General features: G+C 41.5%; 1 pseudogene; it reads right to left on the reverse strand.

Annotated features, from left to right (window-relative positions):
- LOC126277918 (cyclin-dependent kinase 1-like) overlaps positions 1-17387 on the reverse strand; it is an 84294-nt pseudogene that overhangs the window by 17224 nt on the left and 49683 nt on the right.

The raw sequence follows: 17387 nt of genomic DNA on the forward strand, positions 1-17387 counted from the left end.
AAATTCCCTAACTTCGTCTACTTCGTGATCCACGAATCTGATGTTAAGTTTCTCGCTTTTCTCATTTCTGTTACTTCTCATTACTTTCGTCTTTCTTCGATTTACGCTCAGTGCATATTCTGTAGTGATTACACTCATAATTCTATTAAACGCGTCCTATAACCCATCTTCACTTTCACTGAGAAAAGCAATGCCATTAGCGAAATTTATCACTGATATCCTTTCAACTTGAATTTAAAATCCACTCTTGAACCTTTCTTTTATTTTAATTATTGTTTCTTCGATGGAACAATAGGAGGAATAGACTGCATCCCTGCCTTACATCCCTCTTAATCCGAGCAATTCGTTCTTGGTCTTCCAGTCTTATTGTTCCTTCTTCGTTCTTGTACATATTGTACATTACCCGCATTTCTCTATAGCTTACCCATACTTTCCTCAGAATTTCGAACATTTTGTACCACGTTACACTGTCGAAAACTTTTTGCAGTTCGACACGTCCTATGAACGTGTCTTAATTTTTCTTCAGTATGGATCCCTTAACCGCCACAGAATCAGAACTGCCTTGATGGTGCTTTTACCTTTCATGAAGCGAAACTCATTGTGATCTTACAGATCGTCAAACTTGTCTTCCATTCTTCTGTGTATTTTCATTATCAGCATCGTGGATGTATGAGATGTTAAGCTAACTGTGCCATAGTTCTCGCACTGATCTGCCTTTGCTACCTCGGGAACTGTGTCGATGATATTTTTCCGAAAGCCTGATGGTACGTCACCAGTCGTACACATTACAGACACCGACGTGAATAGTCGCTTTATTGCCACTTCCCCCAATGATGTTCGAAATTCCGATAGAATATTATCTATTGTTTCCGCCGCATATGATCTTAAGTCATCCAAAGCTCTTTGAAATCCGAATTCTAATACAGGATCCTCTATCTATTCCCTGTTGACTTCTATTTCTTCTTCTTACGTCATCAAACAAGTCTTCCTCCTGATAGAAGCCTTAAATGTGCTCTTCACACCTATATGCTGTCTCTTCTGCATTTAGCAGAGGAATTCCCATTGTATTCTTAATGTTAGCGAGCATTTAGCAGAGGAATTGCCGTTGCATTCTTGATGTTAGCGCCCTCGCTTTAAATTTTGCAAAATATTGACACGAATTATTTATGGCATAATGGAAAAACTGTTATATGGCGTTGCCGTGCACGATCTACAGAACGGTGCGTGGCGGATGGTACACTGTACCACCATTACTCATTTTCTTACCTGTTCCACTGTCAAATACAATGACGGAGAACGACTGTTTGCATGCCTCCGTGCGAGCCCCAATTTCTCGTACCTTACCTTCGCTGTCCTTACGCGCGGGTGTACCTTGGAGGCAATAGACTCGTTTGGCACTCAGATTCAAATACCGCTTCATTAAATTACCACAACAGTGTTGGTCGAAAAGAAAGTCGCCTTCTCTCCAGGGATTCCCATCCGAGTTCGAGAAGCATCTGCACAAAAGACTCAGGTGCTGTTCAAATCTACGAGTTACAAATCTTACAGCCTGCCTCTGCATTGCTTCGATGTTTTCCTCATATCCGACTTGGTGTGGATCCCAAGAACTTGAGCAGTACTCAAGCATAGGGCGCACCAGCGTCCCATTTGGGGTTTCCTTTACAGGTAAACCACTCTTCCCTAAAATTCTTCCAATAAACCGAAGGCTACCACTTGCCTCCTCTACCACAGTTCTCACACTGCTCGCTACTCCTTATATCGCTTTGCAACGTTTCGCCCAGATATTTAAACGGCTTGACTATGTCAAGCGGGATACTAGTAATACTGTATCCGAACATCACAGGTCTGTTCTTCCTACTCATCTACATTAACTTACATTTTTCCACATTTAGGGGTAGCTGCTGTTCATCACATCAGCTGTAAATTTTGTCTAAGTCGTCTTGTACCTTCGTGCAGTCACTCATCTTCGACACCTTAACGCACACGACGGCATCACCAGCAGGCAATCGCAGATTGCTGCCCACCCTGCCCGCCAAATCCTTTATGTACACCACTGGCCATTAAAATTGCTACACCAAGAAGAAATGCAGACGATAAACGGATATTCATTGGACAAATATATTATACTAGAACTGACGTGTGATTACATTTTCACGTAATTTGGGTGCATAGGTAATGAGAAATCAGTACTCAGAACAAGCACCTCTGGCCGTAATAACGGCCTTGATACGAATGGTCATTGAGTCAAACAGAGCTTGGATGGCGTGTACAGGTACAGCTACCCATGCAGCTTCAACACGATACCACAGTTCATCAGGAGTAGTGACTGGCGTATTGTGACGAGCCAGTTGCTCGGCCACCATTCACCAGACGTTTTCAATTGGTGAGAGATCTGGAGCATATGCTGGCCATGGCACCTGTCGAACATTTTCTGTATCCAGAAAGACCCGTACAGGACCTGCAACATGCGGTCGTGCATTATCCTGCTGAAATGTAGGGCTTCGCAGGGATCGAATGAAGGGTAGAGCCACGGGTCGTAACATATCTGAAATGTAACATCCACTGTTCAAAGCGCAGTCTGTGCGAACAAGAGGTGACCGAGAAGTGTAACCAATGTCACCCCATACCATCACGCTGGGTGATACGTCAGTATGGCGATGACGAATACACGCTTCCAGTGTGCATTCACCGCGATGTCGTCAAACACGTATGCGAACATCATGATGCTGTAAACAGAACCTGGATTCATCCGAAAAAATGACGTTTTGTCATTCGTGCACCCAGATTCGTCGTTGAGTACAGCATCGCAGGCGATTCTGTCTGTGATGCAGCGTCAAGGGTAACCGCAGCCATGGTCTTTGAGCTGATAGTCCATGCTGCTGCAATCGTCGTCGAGCTGTTCGTGCAGATGGTTGTTGTCTTGCAAACGTCCTCATCGGTTGACTTAGGGATAGAGACGTAGCTGCACTATCCGTTACAGCCATGCGGATAAGATGCCTGTCATCTCGACTGCTAGTGATACGAGGCCGTTGGGATCCAGCAAGGCGTTCCGTATTACCCTCCTGAACCCACCGATTCCATATTCTGCTAATAGTCATTGGATCTCGACCAACGCGAGCAGCAGTGTCGCGATTCGATAAAACGCAATCGCGATAGGCTTCAATCCGACCTTTATCAAAGGCGGAAACGTGGTGTTACGCATTTCGCCTCCTTACACGAGACATGACAACAATGTTTCACCAAGCAACGCCGGTCAACTGGTGTTTGTGTATGAGAAATCGGTTGGAAACTTTCCTCATGTCAGCACGTTGTAGGTGTCGCCACCGGTGCCAACCTTGTGTCGGTTAAATTTCGCGTCTGTAGCACGTCATCTTCGTGGTGAAGCAATTTTAATGGCCTGTAGTGTATATAGAGAGCAACAGATATTCTATCACACTTCCCTGGGAAACTCCTGACAATGTCCTTGTCTTTGATGAACACTCGCCATCGAGGATAGCATACTGGGTTCTATTACGTAAGAAGTTTCGAGCCACTCATATGTTTGTCAACTTATTCCATATGCTTGTACCTTCGTTAACAGCCTGTAATGCGGCACCGTGTCGCACGCTTTCCCGAAATCTAGTAATATGGAATCTCAGTATATCGTGTGGGAAAAGGGCATGCTGAGTTTCACACGAACGATGCTTTCTAAATCCATGCTTATCCGTGGATATAAATTTCTCAGTCCCAGGAAAATTTATTACATTCGAACAGAAAATATGTTCAAGGATTCTTCAGCAAACATAAATTGGTCTGTAATTTTGCTGATCCGGTGATGTACTTGAGGACAATATTATGGAAATGGAAGAGGATGTAGATGAAGACGAAATGGGAGATACGATACTGCGTGAAGAGTTTGACAGAGCACTGAAAGACCTGAGTCGAAACAAGGCCCCCGGAGTAGACAACATTCCATTAGAACTACTGACGGCCTTGGGAGAGCCAGTCATGACAAAACTCTACCAGCTGGTGAGCAAGATGTATGAGACAGGCGAAATACCCTCAGACTTCAAGAAGAATATAATAATTCCAATCCCAAAGAAGGCAGGTGCTGACAGATGTGAAAATTACCGAACTATCAGTTTAATAAGTCACAGCTGCAAAATACTAACGCGAATTCTTTACAGACGAATGGAAAAACTGGTAGATGCGGACCTCGGGGAGGATCAGTTTGGATTCCGTCGAAATGTTGGAACACATAAGGCAATACTGACCTTACGACTTATCTTAGAAGAAAGATTAAGAAAAGGCAAACCTACGTTTCTAGCATTTGTAGACTTAGAGAAAACTTTTGACAATGTTGACTGGAATACTCTTTTTCAAATTCTAAAGGTGGCAGGGGTAAAATACAGGGAGCGAAAGGCTATTTACAATTTGTACAGAAACCAGATGGCAGTCATAAGAGTCGAGGGGCATGAAAGGGAAGCAGTGGTTGGGAAAGGAGTGAGACAGGGTTGTAGCCTCTCCCCGATGTTATTCAATCTGTATATTGAGCAAGCAGTAAAGGAAACAAAAGAAAAATTTGGAGTAGGTATTAAACTTCATGGAGACGAAGTAAAAACTTTGAGGTTCGCCGATGACATTGTAATTCTGTCAGAGACAGCAAAGGACTTGGAAGAGCAGTTGAACGGAATGGACAGTGTCTTGAAAGGTGGATATAAGATGAACATCAACAAAAGCAAAACAAGGATAATGGAATGTAGTCAAATTAAATCGGGTGATGCTGAGGGAATTAGATTAGGAAATGAGACACTTAAAGTAGTAAAGGAGTTTTGCTATTTAGGAAGTAAAATAACTGATGATGGTCGAAGTAGAGAGGATATAAAATGTAGACTGGCAATGGGAAGGAAAGCGTTTCTGAAGAAGAGAAATTAGTTAACATCGAATATAGATTTATGTATCAGGAAGTCATTTCTGAAAGTATTTGTTTGGAGTGTAGCCATGTATGGAAGTGAAACATGGACGATAACTAGTTTGGACAAGAAGAGAATAGAAGCTTTCGAAATGTGGTGCTACAGAAGAATGCTGAAGATTAGATGGGTAGATCACGTAACTAATGAGGAGGTATTGAATAGGATTGGGGAGAAGAGAAGTTTGTGGCACAACTTGACTAGAAGAAGGGATCGGTTTGTAGGACATGTTTTGAGGCATCAAGGGATCACAAATTTAGCATTGGAGGGCAGCGTGGAGGGTAAAAATCGTAGAGGGAGACCGAGAGATGAGTACACTAAGCAGATTCAGAAGGATGTAGGTTGCAGTAGGTACTGGGAGATGAAGCAGCTTGCACAGGATAGAGTAGTATGGAGAGCTGCATCAAACCAGTCTCAGGACTGAAGACAACAACAACAACATGTACTGGAGTCACAGGCGCCTTTTTCTAGTCGCTTGGAACTTGGTGCTGGGTGAGAGATTGGCGATAAATGCAAGCTAGGTAATGGGACAGTGACGTAGAGTGCACTTTGTGAAATGGGACAGAGATTCCATCGGGACCTGGTGATTTATCTGCTTTCAAATCTTTCTATCGCTTGTCTACGTCAGGGATGGTTATTACTATGTCGTCCATATGGAGTCCGTCCAATCGTCAAATGACGGTATGCTTGAACAGTTGTTTTTGTGAAAGATTTCTTGAACGTGAAATTTAAAAGTCGGCTTTCATTTCACTGATCGACAAAGGACCGAATGGAAGTCTTAGACCCGCTTCCCGTTTTTACATAAGACCAGAATTTCCTCTGGTCGTCTGCCAGATATTTCGCTAAGGTGTGACAGTTGTATTTGTTGTAGTTGCTGGATGCCGGAAAAATGTAGACGTATGAGAGGCAATTGTAACCACACAAATTATCATAAAAGACATACTGGAGAGACGCAAACGCACGTTTGTAACATGGGTGGATTTAGAGATATCTTTGCACACTATCATTTGCAACACACTTTTTCAAATTCTGTAGGTAACAGGGATAAAATACAAGGAGGGAAAGAGTATCTGCAACTTGTACAGACGCCAGACTGTAGTTCCATGAGTCGATGGACATGAAAGAAAGGCAATATTTGAAAACGAAATGAGACAATATTCTAGCCTAATAGCAATGTTATTTAGTCCGTATATAGTCAAGCATTAAAAGGTACCAAAGAGAGATTTCGGAAGGAAATCATACAGGAAAAAGAAACAACAAATTTGCGGTTTGCCGATGTAGGCTACATTAGTTATGCAGAGATGTAGTGATTCGCACACGGTAGCAGGGAGAGCTGTAACAAACTTTCTTGAGGGTGAAGACAACAACATAAACTGAGAGACGATTGAGCCAGATGCTTTTTCTACACACACTGCGTTCATGTACCGTTCGGATTATGAGCATGAATTTCTGCTTAAAGGGGGAAAAATTCTGTAAAACTAAATGTGAATGAAAATTTCGTAATTTTTACAGCGAATAAAAGTTATTAGAAATTAATATTGACTGTTATTTGTAGTAGAAGGAACACACAAATACACTAGCAAGGAAATTGTCATCAGCATGTCGTGCCTTAAGAGACCTGTTACGTGTGTACAGACAATGCTACTTCTATATACTCTCAATCTTTAGCTGTGGAGTTTTTTTGGGGGTTGAGGGGGGGGGGTCCCATTCAGAAAAAATATACACAGTCTTTGAAACACAGAAAAGGAGCACTAGAATAACTACCGAAAATAGGAACTGAACTCTTGTAAAGATCTTTTTGAATAGCTCGGTTTTATAACTGCTCCAGGGGAGTACATCTATCAATCTGCGATGTTCATCTAGAAGACTATCAACAACGTCTCAGAAACAGAGCATTCATGACCGTTGTAGAAGGACCAGACTAAATTTACGCTTACCAAAAGTAATGAAAAAAATGAGGTGAAATTAGAAATTAACGCAAAGGAATTGCAGTATGTGGTGAATGAGAATTTACAAAAACAAACGCAAAGTAAAATACAAAACCAATTACATCCGCATGTCGAGTAGATAACTTAGTACTGGTGAAGTATTTCCGTCCTAGTTCTAATCTGAAAAAGAAAATAAGCAAGCTGTTTCTACGCTGTAGGGGATCCTTCAAATTGCGACCTTTACTTCATCGAAAAGCAGTGTTCTTAGTAGTCCCGTATACTCGTCAATAGAAGGGATTATACAATCCTGACGTGTTAAAGAAATTCATAATCCCCATGGAATCTGCGATTTTTCCAGGTTCGGCGGGTTGACGGTCGTCGGGTGTCTGAGTACACTGTTCCAGTGTTCCACATTTCGTTTTCCCTAGAGCAGTTTCTCCACTCCTTCTGTTTTGTTGTCATAGACTTAAATCTATCTTCCACTCTCCTAACCTAGTTTTAGTTGTATAACGACACCATGATTGCAAATGTTCTGTTACAGAGAGACTTACTGTTGTTCTCTCCTAGGTAAAATAAACGCAAACAATACCATAAACAGAAATTTTTCCAGCTATGGTAAATTATATTGAAGAATACTGCATATATGATATGTATGATTAGAATGTTGTAATTAATCTCTACACTTATTAGTGTTATAAAACACGTATTTTCAACCCCCTCAAGCCACCACGGTTAGATATTTATCCAGTATTTGTAAAACATTCTCTCTCTGCGCCATGTAAGAGGTTCCGTGATAAATCGATTGGGCTATAGGCGATGCTAGATTGACAAGAATCACAAACAGTGGATGATTTGCTGATTGGGGTCGTAAGAAATGTACACTAACTTTTCAGATCTCTGGTGCTACGCTATCCGTAGAAGTAGCCAAGATCATGAACGAAGTGCTCGGATTATAAGAGTGTAAGACAGGGATGCAGTCTTTCCCTCCTATTGTTCAATCTATACATCGAAAAAGCGATAATCAAAACAAAAGAAGGTTTCAAGAGTGGATTTTCAATTCACGGTGAAAGGATATCAGTGATAAGTTTCGCTGCTGGCTTTCTCAGTGAAAGTGAAGAAAGGTTATAGGATTTATTTAATAGAATGATGAGTCTAATCACTACAGAATATGCATTGAGCGTAAATCGAAGAAAGACGAAAGTAATGAGAAGTAACAGAAGTGAGAAAAGCGTGGAACTTAACATCAGATTCGGTGATCACGAGGTAGACGAAGTTAGGGAATTCTATTATTTAGAAATAAAATAACCACGATGGACGAGGCATGAAGGCCTTAAGGCCTTAAGAAGGAGACTAGTAATGGAAAAAAGGCCATTCCCAGCCAAGAGAAGGCTGTTAGTATGAAACGCAGGCCTTAATCTGAGGACGAAATTTCTGAGAAAGTACATTTGAAACACAGCATGCAGTAGTGATGAAACATGATTTGTGGGAAAACCGGAAAAGAAGAGAATCGAAGCTTTTGAGATGTGGTGCTGAATGTTGAGTGTTGAAAATTAGGTGGACTGATCAGGTGAGGAATGAGAAGTTTCTCTGCAGAATCGGCGAGGAAATGTACATATGGAAAACACTGACAAGAAGAAGGGACAGGATGACAGGACAGTTTTTAAGACATTAGTGAATAACCTCCATGGTTATAGAGAGAGCTGGAAATCTTTAGGGAAAGACAGAGGTTTGAATACATCCAGAAAATAACTAAGAACCTAGTGTGGAAGTGCTAATGCTAACACACACTCACACTGCATAAAGCAGATTGTCTGTGCTCTAACGGACAGTACAAAATTTAAAGACTGTCTATGTATCCCCCATGATCACTAAACGACGAACGCACCAATCTGTTTTATCAAACCGTATCAACTCGTTATTACTAGTAAAGAGTTAAAATAAATTGACTGCCCATATATCTCTATATCATTGATTCACACTGGTTAGCTGTGCCTGTAATGAGTTAAAACCAAGGAAGTGCAAATGTAAAGCAATGACTTCCATTGCCGACTATTACAGTCACAAAGATGCATCAAAGCCCTAAGTCACAATGCCTGTTGTTGTCTAGTCTCTTCATATAACAAGGTTTATAATAAAGACATTGTCATAGACACTCACTAACATACCCACAAAATCCAGGGGCACACATTTACACATCGTGAAAAGTTTAATTCTATATTATTTATTTCACAACTCTCTTTTTTCTTCCTTGAAAACAGTTTAATAGCGAAAGCTTTCTATACAGTCCCACACAGGCATATGTATGTATATTGCACAAAATACTATGCGGTATTATCAGCAATTAACAAGACCATCAAAGCAATTCAACTACACTATGTGCCTAGATCAGATGCCAACACATTCCCACACAGTATAAAATAATACGGTCTATGGACTAACAAGCAGTACAAAATAAAAATTTCGCCTATGTACTATCTCAAACTATTTCACATCAGTAATATTATGATAGAGCTAGAAAGGTGAGTGCACAGTCAAATGAAGCGAGCGTAGTATATGCTACTGTCTCACCTGTTCCCAATTAACAGATTAAAGTGACGTACACATTTATGCAATTCAAAACAGATTTAATTATGAAAGTTACTGTGAGTGGAATTGTAATATGGGAGTAATCACAATAATCCTATGACTTAAATAAATTTGCTGTGGCATACGTCCACTGGCATCAGCTACACTGTGTTTCTGGGCGCAATGGTGAGTATTACTGTTATACATAACTACACTTCCAGTAACAGAAGAATTTCAGAGAATATGTCTAATTATTTCGTGTTCCTGGGGCCTTTTCTTCATTAAGTATCATATTAGGTTAGCATATACATTCACTTCGTCTAGAAAATCCATAAGAATGCATTTCCCACTTTGTGTAAAAGATTCATATTTGTCCTTATGCCTCTCATAATGTGCTCCTATGTTTTGAGGTGAGCACTAAAGGCAGAGCTGTGATTATAATCACAGTGCTCACAAAACCCTGTCTTAAATTTCTTTCCTGTTTACCCTACATTGGTCACAGGTGATCTTATATACTTCTAATTGATCATATACCTCTGCTTGAAGTCTCACCTTTTTCCTCGATTCAATTTTTCTTTGAAAACCAATATTCACACTACTGTTCTTGAAGATCTGAGCACTTTTTCTGAGATTTCTGATAAATATGGCAAGGTAGCAAATATGAGGTTCTCCATATTTATAACGCTCTGTAATGAGATTTCTTGCTGTCTGTTCTTTTCCTTCAGTAACTTTCTTCCTTAACAATTTACCTACTGATGTACAGTCATCTCCATTAGTGATAACCGATCACATCTGTCTCCGTTGTTACAACACAAAGTACGAAATAAACTGGCAATGGCTTGCATTTTCAGATGCAGAAGAGTTGAGAGCATGTTGCAAACGTGCTTTCACAGTTTCTTCACGTCTCATATTATTTAGATAGATTTGATGTGCCATATTGTCTACCTTTTGGAACCATTCTTGTAGTACTCATGGTACAATTCTTTTAGCACTATAATTTTTCCTGAAATGTATTGCATCGACGGTTACAATTTATATGAGACAACTTATTACTAAAATAATATTAGAACACCGCCCTCCTCGATCAATTACACCAGTAAAGTTAGGTAATGAGGGGTGCATTCAGAGTCAGTAAGGAAATTAATATGTAATAAACAAGGAACAGAAAATAAGATGGGATGATAGGACGTGTCAAGACATCAGGAGTTAACTTCCATGAGCACAGAAAAAGCCGAAAGACCACAGAGATCGGACTACATCTAAGAAACAATCGAGGCCATTGTTGGCTGTAGTTGCTACTCTGAGATTAACCAGTTGGGACAGAAGAGGAAATAGTAATTGGGTGTATATATGGAGTGCATCATAATTAATGGTGTAAATACATACACGATATTAGAAGCAGGTAAATACAGATATAGCTATTAGAGATATTTTGGCAGAAATGCAGGTGTTTTGAATGAACATGACAACAGTTACATGATCGTACTCTTAGTTAAAGCAAATATTCGAAATGTCATCGTCCCTGTACCTGCATGCAGGTCTGTACACCTTGCTGCACTGTACTTCGAATCCTGCACTGTCCACTCAGTGCAACTCAGTAAGGTCGCTACCATGCATAGCAGGAAATACACTCCTGGAAATGGAAAAAAGAACACATTGACACGGCGTCCGGTCGGTATCATTGGGCCTTCATGGTCTCTGCAGGCAGATTTAGTTCTAGTTCTTTTTGGGGGAGGGTGGGGGAAAGAGAAGCGGCTGTATGAATATCAAGGGCTCAGATGGAAAACCAGGCCTAAGCAAAGATGGGAAAGCTGAAAGGTGGGAGGAGTATGTAGAGGGTCTATACAAGGGAGATAAACTTGAAGGCAATATTATAGACAGGGAAGTGGACGTAGATGAAGATAAGATGGCAGATATGATACAACAAAAAGAATTTGACAGGAGTCTGAAAGATACACTCCTGGAAATGGAAAAAAGAACACATTGACACCGGTGTGTCAGACCCACCATACTTGCTCCGGACACTGCGAGAGGGCTGTACAAGCAATGATCACACGCACGGCACAGCGGACACACCAGGAACCGCGGTGTTGGCCGTCGAATGGCGCTAGATGCGCAGCATTTGTGCACCGCCGCCGTCAGTGTCAGCCAGTTTGCCGTGGCATACGGAGCTCCATCGCAGTCTTTAACACTGGTAGCATGCCGCGACAGCGTGGACGTGAACCGTATGTGCAGTTGACGGACTTTGAGCAAGGGCGTATAGTGGGCAATGCGGGAGGCCGGGTGCACGTACCGCCGAATTGCTCAACACGTGGGGCGTGAGGTCTCCACAGTACATCGATGTTGTCGCCAGTGGTCGGCGGAAGGTGCAAGTGCCCGTCGGCCTGGGACCGGACCGCAGCGACGCATGGATGCACGCCAAGACCGTAGGATCCTACCCAGTGCCGTAGGGGACCGCACCGCCACTTCCCACAAATTAGGGACACGTTGCTCCTGGGGTATCGGCGAGGACCATTCGCAACCGTATCCATGAAGCTGGGCTACGGTCTCGCACACCGTTAGGCCGTCTTCCGCTCACGCCCCAACATCGTGCAGCCCGCCTCCAGTGGTGTCACAACAGGCGTGAATGGAGGGACGAATGGAGACGTGTCATCTTCAGCGATGAGAGTCGCTTCTGCCTTGGTGCAAATGATGGTCGTATGCGTGTTTGGCACCGTGCAGGTGAGCGCCACAATCAGGACTCCGTACGACCGAGGCACACAGGGCCAACACCCAGCATCATGGTGTGGGGAGCGATCTCCTACACTGGCCGTACACCTCTGGTGATCGTCGAGGGGACATTGAATAGTGCACGGTACATCCAAACCGTCATCTAACCCATCGTTCTACCATTCCTAGACCGGCAAGGGAACTTGCTGTTCCAACTGGACAATGCACGTTCGCATGTATCCCGTGCCACCCAACGTGCTCTAGAAGGTGTAAGTCAACTACCCTGGCCAGCAAGATCTCCGGATCTGTCCCCCATTGAGTATGTTTTGGACTGGATGAAGCGTCGTCTCACGCGGTCTGCACGTCCAGCACGAACGCTGGTCCAACTGAGGCGTCAGGTGGAAATGGCAAGGCAAGCCGTTCCACAGGACTACATCCAGCATCTCTATGATCGTCTCCATGGGAGAATAGCAGCCTGCATTGCTGCGAAAGGTGGATATACACTGTACTAGTGCCGACATTGTGCATGCTCTGTTGCCTGTGTCTATGTGCCTGTGGTTCTGTCAGTGTGATCATGTGATGTATCTGACCCCAGTAATGTGTCAATAAAGTTTCCCCTTCCTGGGACAATGAATTCACGGTGTTCTTATTTCAATTTCCAGGAGTGTAGGATATTAACGCTTGGTTATCGAATAATAACATCCCTCACAATCCGTCACGAACCGGAGTGGACCTGTTGCTGTTTGTCAACGCAAATAGTCCAGCGTACAGTATCTGTGAGATAGACGATATCATTAAACAAAATGGGCACCAACTAACTACTTCACCATTTTACCACTGCCATTACAATCCCATTCTCCATCTCTCTCTCCCTGCGCAGAAGGCTTTGCTCGGCCACTTTCTTACCTGCACTCGACTATAGGACTCCTAAGTACACATTCAATAAGAGACGCTGCTGACGTGGAGACTGTTGAATAGCATGTTGCTTGCAGTCTCGATGAATCCGAATGTGATTACTGTGATAATTAAACACACCATTACGAACGAAGCCTGCTACATATCCAGATAAAATATTATTGTCAAACATAGGGTTGTCTACAGCTTTTTGTTGTATCCAGTAACCGAATGTTAGTCTAGGACTAAAGACCGTCTCACTAAGATTCTGAATTCGGAGTTGGTACAGGTATGTTGCATTGTAATGCATTATTGTGCTAACACTACTCTGCATCGTTCTGTCAATCTGTGTGGCATGTCTCTTTGTCGAGATTCCTGGTGAGTGCTCGGCTGTTTTGAGAACCATGTCTTTAAGCGCAGGTATAATTCTCGCAGGCCTACATGCTCCCGTATCATGTGCGAAGTTCCTAGATTCTGGGAGGTTCTGATGCACACTTGTAAAAGTAGACTCTCAGAGTGCGTTGGGGCAGGGTACGCTTCTTGGTATAATCGTGCAGCCCCCAGTGCACTGCAGTTAGCACTGCCATACATGAAATGCGGATTCGCATATTCCTCATTATTGTAATGTTGCATTTTACAACCAATCCTCGTACAAGGCAAGTGACACCCTGCAGGCAACCTACATGAGTGGCATTCTGACTGTGTATTGTACAGTCATATCTATCCGATTTGCAACTCCAAGTCTCGGAAATGTAAACAAAGACCACACCAGAGAGCGACATGCCACGTATATACTGAATCTCGTCGGTAGTGGTCAGTAACCACTAAATCGCTGCTATCTTGAAAGCGCTTTGGTTTCGGACCTATGTTTACAGGCAAAGAGAACATAGCTTTCTCCATGATAAATGGATCACCACACCATGATGCCCAATTGATTAACTTACAAACCTAGCAGGGTGTACAGTTCAGGAACCATTACGTAAAAGTGTAAGGTTTCTTAGCCAGATATCTATAGAGCACTTCAGAGAAAGTTTAAGAAACGTTAATTGGGGTGATATATATACTGAGCCAATTGCTAACGATAAATGTAAGATACTTCTAGGTAAATTTATATCCCTTTTTGAACATCGTTGCCCAAAAAGTATTACTAAATGTAACACCAAATATCAATGACTGGATTCATGATTTCCTGTCCGCTGTATGTAGTAGTCGATGGAAATTCATCGAGTAAAACAGAAGTGATATCTGGCGTTTGCAGTGGTACAGGGTCTCCACTGTTCCTGATCCAATAAACAATTTAGGAGACAATCTGAGCATCCCTCTTATGATGCTGTGACTATGCTTATAATGTTATTATAGATTAAAACAGCCTAGAAAACTTCTTAGACAAGAATCTGTATTGTTAAAATAATAACAATTGACTCTAAATAATACCCATATGAGTACTAAAAGAAATCTGCTAAATTCGGTTTACAGGGTAAAACACACGATTCTAAAGACTGTAAATTCAACTAAACACTTAGGGAATGCAGTTACGAATAGCTTAAAATGCGACTATCACATGGATAACGTTGTGTGGAAAGTAAACCAAAGACTGCGATTTATTGGTGGAACACTTAGAAACTGCGACATGTTTGCTAAAGAGACTACTCGTATTTACGCTATGCTTTTCCGCCCTCTTCTTGGGTACTGCTGTCAGGTGTGGGACCCACAGCAGATAGGATTGATCGAAAAAGTTCAAAGAAGTGCAGCTGATTTTGTATCTTCGCAAAATAGGGGAGAGACTGCCACGGATTTGATACGCGAATTTGGGTGGTAATCATCAAAACAAAGGCTTTTTCCTTGTAGCAGGATTTTCTCATGAAATTTCAGTCGCCATCTTTCTTATCAGAGTAAGAAAATACTTTGATGGCGCCCACCTACGTAGGGAGGAATGATCATCATAATAAAATAAGAGTTATTAGTGCTCACACAGAAAGATTAAAGCGTTCTTGTTTCCCGCACGCTATTCGAGAAGGGAACTGAAGAAAAATAGCTTAAAGGTGGCTCTAAGAACGCTCTTGCCAGGCACTTAATTGTGAATTGGAAAGTAATCACGTAGATGTAGATGTGATGTAGATGTTTCACAAACAGTGGCGGAGGTTTATGTCCTGCATTTATAACTTCCTCAAATGTAGGTCTGAAAGGGATACGTCTACTTTTGACATTTTGAAGAGTCAAGAGCGAATTGCAGAAGCACATGTTGGCAAGATAACTGTATAGAGAATAGTATAAAAGAGTGTCGGAACTGTAGAAACCACAGGAAAATTTATTTTCGTGTTGCCTGAAAATCATCGAAGTTGCAAGAAGGCTGTAATACAAATAGATGGTTTTGACGACGATGTGTTAGAACGCTCCGTGTTTGAAACATATGTAAGAAGGAAATACCAAACATCATAAAAACTTCTTACAGTTATGTCTGAGCAAACTGTGTTCAAGGGTAGCGCTTCGTCAATATCAAGAACTTTTAAATACATTATTCTCAAATATGTTAAGAACACGGAAGCAGCACGAACCACATACATTACAAAGATGCACGATACAGGAGGAGGAGGTAGTTCTACAGTGTATTACCTCGATGAAACATGTGTGAACCGAATCATTCCATGAATACATGCTGGAAAGTTAGTGATGTTACTGGCAGTTTTAAAGTTTCCTTAGGAAAAGTTTCTCGGATTCTTATATATTGTTCTGAGAGTAACGTTTACTTCGGTGAAGAAAAACAATAGTGACTACCATTCAAAAATGAATGGTTTCACTTTCAAGAAGTGATTAAGTGAACAATTCTTGCCATACCTAGCTTCGAAGCCGGTCATTGTAATTACCAAGTGAGTTATCAGTCAGCTGTTACAGAAAAATGACCATTTACGGGCATCATCACGGGAAAGGTGATATTGTGCTCTCGTTAAAAAGGAAAAATATTCTGGAAGATATAAGCCAGACTTGCGCTGAACTCCTGCAGCTGGCTGATTTATGGAAGTCACGCAACAGAATGTACAAAGTTGAATTTCTTGCATGTTAATGTGGTCACTCAGTTTTGCGTTTACCCACATATTACTGCCAGCATAATCCTACATAATTAATTTGCGTACAGGTTACAAGTTATGTGAAAAAAACCACATTCAAGATAACAGGCACTGAAAGGCTTGTGCATGAAGCAATAGAGTTTCCTCTTGAGCATGGGTACACTGTGTGTGTCACGCTGAAAGTTTCGTAAATAATACTTTCACGGGAAGGGATAGACGGATAAAAGCCTTGAACATATCAGCCTAAATTTACAATCAAATGATTCGGACATGGACTTAGATAACAGAAGGTATTACGATGGAGACTTTGAAACAAAGTAAAGTAATGAACTTTCTTGGTTTTATAGACTCATAGTTTAAAAAAAACATTTTTGTCAACATATCAGTTAAATACGCTGTACATGAGAACTTCCTAGCGGTTATTGATTAGGAATATGTAGCCTGTGAAGTATTCAGACCATAATGTGCAACACATTGCCCATTTTCCAGCCTGTTGTCTTACTCGCGAGAATGCGGCTCGATGAATTCGTCAAAAACTCCCGTATTTCGGCACATAAACCCCTGTCATTTTCATGACAAGATTTGGAAACTGCGTCACAATGAAGGGAGGGTTACTGTCGAGATATCGGTGGTTTTCGACGTTATCGGTCATCATTCCGTCGAGTTATTTACAGAAGACGGTTAATTGTTAGCTTGTTCAATAAATCATAAATGCCTTCTACCACTGTAATGTCGAATGAGTTAGTTTTAACTTATAATGTCTGTCGACACCGGAAAATATCACAAGATACTGACAATTTTTACGATGATCTTCTGCACTAGTGTTTGCTACCGGTAATTCTTTTTTATACATAGTAATTTACATTGAACTGCAGTGAAACACACCCACGAACGCGCATTACTCACATTTAAAAAAATTAAGGAATAGAAGCAGTTGTCAAACAAATATAATGATTTATTTTGTTATGTATTACATTTTTAATTATAATATTGTCCAAAAGGCAATAAATGGCAATTATTGCAACTATTTTCGGTGATCTTGTCATTAGACAATCGTCGTTTTGAGAAAAATTGTACTTGACGTCTTCACAGAGCTGTATCAGCTGTTCTCGCCCTACGACATCACACAGGCAATTGCTGTGTAGCGGTGGACCTAATCTCAAGACTCACAAGTAAGATTTCTCTCATGTAGACGAATGATAGAGGTCGATTTTAAAATGTATTATTCCCTCATAGATTGGAACGTATAGTACGATGTACGGAAGGCAAATGGACCT

Source organism: Schistocerca gregaria, chromosome 1 (genome assembly GCF_023897955.1).
Source record: "Schistocerca gregaria isolate iqSchGreg1 chromosome 1, iqSchGreg1.2, whole genome shotgun sequence".
In the NCBI taxonomy this organism is placed as follows: Eukaryota; Metazoa; Arthropoda; class Insecta; order Orthoptera; family Acrididae; genus Schistocerca; species Schistocerca gregaria.